This window comes from Aptenodytes forsteri, unplaced genomic scaffold, assembly GCF_000699145.1.
Source record: "Aptenodytes forsteri isolate BGI_AS27 unplaced genomic scaffold, ASM69914v1 Scaffold166, whole genome shotgun sequence".
Taxonomy (NCBI): Eukaryota; Metazoa; Chordata; class Aves; order Sphenisciformes; family Spheniscidae; genus Aptenodytes; species Aptenodytes forsteri.
This window is the reverse complement of record NW_008796110.1, coordinates 7741785-7749567: the sequence shown is the minus strand read 5'-3', so window position 1 is coordinate 7749567 and position 7783 is coordinate 7741785.

Genomic DNA, 7783 nt, shown 5'->3' with positions numbered 1-7783 from the left:
AATAATTAAAGTTAAGACCCTGCTTCAGAGTCCTCTGCCTTTATTATGCAGTATACTGTTCTGCATCTAACTCATTAGGTCATGACCATTTACATCTGAAGGAGAAATAACCCATGTCCAAAGGCATCAGTCCAGTGGCCCTCACTTCGCTGTGAAACCTCTTTTTCTTTAAGAACTCCACCTAAACATATTTTGATAGAGTTAAATGAGTGGGATAAAAAGATTAAAGAAATCTTGTGTTGGTGGTTGTGTTTACGGGAGTGTTTACCTGGTACTTTTGGAGAGAAAATATTTTTTTGACTGAGAATATTTCAGGTGCCTCATTGTAAGTGTCAAGTGCCATTTGATACACTCTAAGGTATTCTGCTTGACTTCACAATGTCGTGAGTCTTCTGTGGGTCCTGTGTCATATCTGTGCCCTATATGTCCCTATATATGTCCCAGATATTCTAACACATTGTCAGTATTTAGGGTACTGAAGTTGCCTTTAGTGTTTTGTTTCAGTTACTTCTGTTTTCTATGTTTGCACACTGAAAAGATGCATCAGATGAGTTAAGCAAAATGAAAGGATCTTCTTTATATTACTTTGTCATTCTAGTACATGTACTTGCCATTTTGTAATATTCTCTAAGCTCCCTTTGACTCCATCCTCCAATATTTTCACATTTCCCTTAGGCCTATGTAATTCTGCTTCTATTCAGCTATTGTCATTAACATATATTTGGCCATTTTAGCTGTTCTACTGATGAATTCAGCCTTCATGCCAAGTTTGACCACTGTTATGGAATACTTTTGGCTTGGCAAAGCACTACCATCTCTGCATTTAGAGTGAGATACTTACCAGAAATCTCTATGTGGAGAGACAGGTGGAAGTTGTTTCTGCACAAGCCTAACAGTTGAATTTTGTGCATTTACATCTCTGCAAAAATTAGTACTGTTTTGGTTTGCAGATGATTTCTAAGTTAAAGGAAGAAAACAAGATGCAAGACATTGCATAATCAGATCCAAACATATTTTAAATCTGTAAAGCACACATCTGTGTTTCAATTTTGTTGTTAAACTTTTAATCATTGCAAGGACTCTGTTTCTGAACAAATTTCATTCTGTCAGTTGTTCCTGCCTTTGGTCAATCTCATTTTGGCATCCGTCCCTGTTTGTAACCAATATTCCCCTTTGCCTGCCTGCCCTGCCCGGAGGCTGATAGGCAGATGGTGGCAAGCTCTAAGGAGGTAGGGAGAATGTTGTCTGCTCAACACTATCAATCTATTTACTCTTTTGTCTTTCAGATCTTGTTCCCCTTGTCTCTAATCATTGCCTTTGAGTCTTTCTTTCTGATGACTGCTTGTGCTCATGTTCCTTCTCTCAGATTGTAAACACTTTTGAGCAAGAATTTTGGGTTTTGGTGTTCTGTACTCCATCTCCCCCTTTTAGGTACAACTCTAACTTAGAAAGCATCTGTAAGGCTGCCAACAAGGTTTGCAAGTTCTGAATCTCAGCTGCTTTCGTTCCTTTTTTTAAAATGGGGCATTTCTGTTCCAAATAGTGTATCATTACAGAAGTCACTTTAATGCTTCATAAAGCGCAAATCCTCTTCTTTGCCTTCTCTGCGTGGTCTCCAATATCAAACGCTTCCTTTTTTGTATTTTTGTCCCCAAAAGGTCTTTAAGAATGAGACCTGTCTGGATCCCACGTGAATTTCCTTTTTCAACACCCAGAGTTGGTTAATAATCTGGTCAAGTCTTTCTTTTGTGGCTACTGTTTATTTGCTCCCACATATTCCATATATTGATGGGAACCTCAATATAATTCAGGCTGTGCAGCATCTGATTGTAACAGATTGGTTTTCACTCCCAGAAAGCAGCACATCAAAGCAGACGCAGATCAATAATACTTTCCCCTTTCCTGTCCTGTGTTGCAGGTTTCTGTTCAACAGCCATGAGAAAATGCCTACAAAAATCCAGATAGTGATCACTAAGTAGCAAACACAGAATGAAACAACAGTACCTGGCACCTGAAGTATCACTTGTGCAAGTTGTTGGTTCTTAGTAAAAGAGACTCGAAGTGTGTATCCTTAAAAGCTTCTTCCCCCCCCTCCCCTTCTCATTTCTTGCCTTTTACTTGGGTTCCTTCACACGGTGCTATTCTCCCTTTTTATACTGTAGCTCTGATAGTGAATGCTTCCAGTCCCAGCTAGTCATCACAGGATGCAAACGTTAAATGAAAACTTTTTCAATTACATTTTAGGTTCGTTGATCAGCCAGAAGTGGGAAATATTTAGGTGAAAGTGAGTAGTGGGTATCTGGACGGCAATTAGTGTCTACTTCCAATACCCTGAGGCAGGGACTCAGATATTTCACCTGTGGAGGAGGGGGTCAGGGCTTTTTCATCCATTCTTTTCTTTTCCTTTTAATTCCCTAACTCCCATAATCTGGCAATGTATTATGCAGCACAGACCAGGAAGGTGGGCTGCAGTAAATGCTGCTTTATGGATCAAGCAGTAGGAAGTGCTATACTCTTCCCCCCAGAGACTGAAAGCTTTACATCAATCAGCATACTGACAATGACTGCTTTTGAACTTACCTGTAGTATAGCAGTGTGGCAAATCATTATCCAGCATTCAATTTTTTTAAAGAACACACATAATTTGAACACTGAAGCACCATACGGCCATTTTGTCTGACTCCAAGCACCTTTTTGATTGATCGCCTCTCTCTGTGCCACAGGGAGAAGACAGGATATATTCTGTGCCTTTTGCGTATGGTGCCCAAATAATCTCACATACTATAATGAAATGTGTGAAATTTTATGCCATCAACATTTGCGTAAATTTAAATAGAGCGTGAGACGTTCCAGTTCTCCTTAAGCACAAAACAGTGAAGTTGGGTACTCTGTACCAGGCAAACTGAACAGGTGGTAAACACGACATGTAGTGCTGTGGTATGAATTCAGATACTAATCTTGTTTTGCTGTGGATGATGTGATGGGATATGGTCTTGGGAATGATGCAAGGGAACAGATATGTAACCTAGTGCTTATTAATCAGGAGCTTTCATACCAGATAGTTAGTTGGAGATCCAAGAATGTGCTCTGTCTGTGTCTGAACTCATTTCACTGCAGGGTCAAGACTGTCATAAATAGGATCAATAGCATAGAGAGCTCTGTTTAGCTTCAGTTTCTTCATGTGAAATAACTACTGCATGGACTGAAAATAATGGCAAGAATCCAAAGGCAATTACACACTGTTCTGATTAGGGAAAATTCAGTTCCAATCTTCATAACAAGTAGGCAGAGTTTCATCATCTTTGAAAGACAGATTATTTCACATCTACTGTTTAAAGTAGTCTATCTCTTGCAAGTTACCTGCATCTGTATTCTAGGTAATGGGAGTGCTGGTGGTAATCACTCTTGGTCCTCTTCTGGCTCCCAGATGAAAAAAAAAGGCTTTTAATTTCATATCTTCTTTTCAGGGATAGTGATTGCATTTCCTCTTCTATTTTTGTTTTAAAGCATCTGTTAACATAGCTCTATATTGTTGAATTTCTCTCTATTTCTCTACTTAATTCAGTGCTCAGGTCCTGCTAAGTTTGACTCTTCTTCTTAAGCACATAGGTGGACTTAAATGTGAAGAGAGAAGAAACTATTAGAGCTGGAAAATAAACGACACCCTGGAAGCACATTTTCTTTATTAATTTAGTTTATTTGTGTGGTTGTAATGGCTTTTCTGAAGTTTCTCACTTTGATAGTCCAGGACTATGCCTTCCTCTTAGTATTTTGTGTATCTCTGGTCTAAAGCTGTACTTTAAACAAGCCATTATTTCCGAGACAGATCTTTTAGTGGCAAATCTTCTTGTGACAAATCTTCTAGTGGTCTGCATTGTTCTTTGAACTTCACCTAGGCAACTGTTCAGATCAATCTGCAAAGCCTACCTCATTGCTAACACTTGCCCCACTCATCCCATAATTGTTTCTTGGTTCTGCTACAAATAGGAAGGCCAAGGGGAAAAACTGGAAAGGAAGGAAAGAAAGGGTGAAATATTACAGGGTAGTGAGTTGTGAACCATTTGTATCTTAGAAGGTGCTTTCTGTAAGTTTTTGCATCGTACTTCAATACTATAGAAGTAAGTGATAGAAAGAAAGGTTCACAGGCTAAGATTTCCCCAATTTAGATGAGGCTCCTGGAGGAACCAGTTCCATACAGTCCTGCAAACACCCTTAAAGGTCTACATCTCAGTGACGCTCCTTTTGACTGAGGAGGCCTGAAAATGACTCCCTGTGCAGTTGTCTGTCAACATTGTTCCATATTTCAGCCAGAAGAGATCATCTCAGAGTGACAATGGACATTGTCTATTTGAAGTCTTCTTCTGTTGTCTTCTTTGAAGTCAGTGGTAGCATTGTCTGCCTAAGGATTGCAAGATTTTGCATTCCCAAAGTCTGTGAGCATTACTGAGTTTTAACTGTCTTTATCACAATAAATCAAACATCTGATCAAATGTAAAGTGCCAGAAAATATCAGATATGGTTTCTGATTAGGATAAAAGACTGTTGGTTGACACGTAAAAGTTAGGTCTTACCTCTTTCTGTTCTCATGTTAATGCTTTTTATCCCAGAGCTGAGCGTGTACACAGCTGACATTAGTATGTATTCTCCTCTGTCTTTACATAGCAGAATAATGACAATGGTTTTATTTAGTGCTTTTTGCTTTGTCCCAGTGAGGAAAGTTAGGTCTTACCTCTTTCTGTTCTCATGTTAATGCTTTTTATCCCAGAGCTGAGCGTGTACACAGCTGACATTAGTATGTATTCTCCTCTGTCTTTACATAGCAGAATAATGACAATGGTTTTATTTAGTGCTTTTTGCTTTGTACCCAGTGAGGCTGAGAAACTAAAATAACAGAAATTTGTTAACAAATGCCTTTCTGTAAAATGACAGACATGACTCTTCCCATCCCATTTTGCCAGATAGAAATAATACCAAGTTTTTACAAGGCATATGTGTTCTATGTGTGTTGCTCTGTGGCTTCATTTGAATGCGTGAGCACTGAAGCTACAGGAAACAGAAGAAAGGCTCCTCTGCCCTCCGCCTTCTTTCTTTTTAGCATAGATAGCAGGACATCTAATTGTTTCTTGAATGACCTCCAAGGTCTTTGTGGAATGAGATGTTTGTCTTCTGTGTAGAGAAGAGCATCCACATTCTATTCAGCCATTGTAACTTAATTATAGGATGCATGTAATAATTTGGAGACAGTCAGTGAATTTGCCTCTCATGCAAGTCATCATGAGACTCTGGGAAATAGATGCACACGTTCATTTATTGTAAAATACTCAGATTAATTATTTCACCTGATATCTGTACTTGTAAGTTGCCAGCTGCAGCTGAGGATGACAGAGAATGAGCCAGAGATGACATATATTAGGTACATTGTCTAACACCTACTGAAGGCGTTTGGATGCTACGTGAGTGGAAGCTGTGTGGAACAGTTAGAATTAAAGTCCATTTTATGCTTGCCAGTTATTCTGTTCCTCTTTTCCATGATACATCAGATTGTTTTTTAAAGATGCTTTTGGTCACAAGTGACAACATACACTATACACTATTTCTCTGTTGCTCCTCCCTATAATTATGGTTTGGTGAGATACAAGAGATATGTTGGTGTCTTTACAACAGTTGCGTTCCATTTTGGAAGTATGTATTCTGTCACTTGTTATTTTCTGTAAAGAGCATGATTCTCTCCACACTATTATGAGCTATTAGTAATGTTATCCTGCTCCACTAGAAGCAGTCAGGAACGTGTCACTGCTTTCAACAGGTGTAATTTTGCCTTTGTGTAAAATGACTACATGTTAGGGAGTAGTGCAGGGTCTGCTCGAGAGCCTTTTTGCTTCTGAGTACTTGTAGCGCTTGAAACTACTGAAGGCTGGGCTTCTTGTTAGTTTTTAATGATTGTTTTATTTGTGGATTGTGTAAGAGTTGTACATGGTTTATATATTATTTAGTCTGCAAAGATATTAAATTTAAGTATCTCTTTAGTGCCTCTTTAAATGCAATTCGATTACTTTTTCAAACTCAAAGTAATATTTAATAACTGTTAGTTTTCTTTTAGAGAGTTCTTACCAAAGAAACAGGAGTTCTTACAGCTACACGGATAATTAACTTGAAGCTTGTCTGTCTCTTGGGGAACATCAGATATGTAAATGAGGAACTTAAGTCTGAACAAGACATGCCAGGGAATCACTAAAAGTTTTATTACACTAAAGCACTGGTATTAAAATCCGAAATGTTATAATATATTATTATAAACCAGTGCATTTTAAGCAGCAAATATGTGGGGTTTTTTTAAATTTGCTCTATAAAATCACAAAAATATGTAGCTTTCAGTTTTTGAGGAGACACAGTGAAACTTTGAAACCTTCAGTAGAAAGCATGAACTGTTATGGGAAAAATTATAGATTGTAATAATGCTCTACTTTCTTTCAGTATCAAAATTTTAAAGAAATAAATGTATACAACAAGCAATGTTCCCCCTCCCCAGTTCCAGAACTGACGATGATTGTACCTCAAGCTGTCACATAATGAGTAATGCCATACTGAGAGCTATCCCTGGTAAGAAACTTTCCACACTATTGCACTGCTCAGAACAAAATTAAGGCTAATGTTCATTAAAAAAGGTGTTTGATGCCCTTTCAAAAATTGGTTATTTATTACCAAACCAATTCAACAGCCATCCAACACAATCATAAGAAACTTCACTGGTTAAACTTTTGCAAAAACGCATTTCCATAGATCCTGTTAGTGTTCCTCTTAACAATGTCATCAGAGTTAGTGCCAGAGGCTAAGCAATAAGTGGATATAAAGATGACCCAGCTTTCCACTTCTTGAGAGGTAGGCTCCTTTTTGGACTAAAGGCACAGGAAGGCACGGAGAACTTCTATGACTGTTATCACTACAGTATCCTTTCTAGAAATAAGGAGCTTTGAATATACTTTGAATGACCTGAGTGTAATGACTCTTGTATATGCAATTCATATAAAACACATATTCTAGATCTTAGGTAGATTCTTGCATACTAATACATCATTTTCCTTTTGGTCACCTGGTTGACCTATGTGCTTACAATACAAGTGTGTAATTCAAGCATACAAACAGTATTATTTCTTTAGCGGGGCTATTCATGTGTTTAAAATGATGTGCTGCAATTCTTCATTGAACTAAGCCCAGTGCAGGAAGAAAGCAAATGGTCTAGTAGCTAGGTCATCACTCCCATCTACTGATCCACCACCACTGTTTAAATCGGCAGTGGATGTAAGATTCAACAACAAATGAAATTAAAAAATGCTTCCCATTTTTCTTGAATCTGGTTTTATTGCATACGATTTTCATATCAGGTTTGATGCATATTCAAATCATAGTGACCATGTCTGCTTTCTGCAGACACCACGGTACCCAAATTCAGCCTAGCTCTACTCCAAATAAAGGTTTAAATTTCCTTAAAAATTGGTGAAACTTTTGCTTACTCTGCTACCTTTCACATTTTTATCACGTGTTACCTCATCTTTTCCCTGTTTTTTGTTATGTATTTGTCATGGTTTAACCTCAGCTGGCAACTGAGCACCACAGCCGCTTGCTCATTCCACCCCACCCCTGCTGGGATGGGGGAGAGAATCGGAAAAGTAAAAGTGAGAAAACTCATGGGCTGAGATAAGAACAGTTTAATAATTGAAATAAAATAAAACACTAATAATAATAACAATAATAATAAAAGAATATACAAAGCAAGTGATGCACA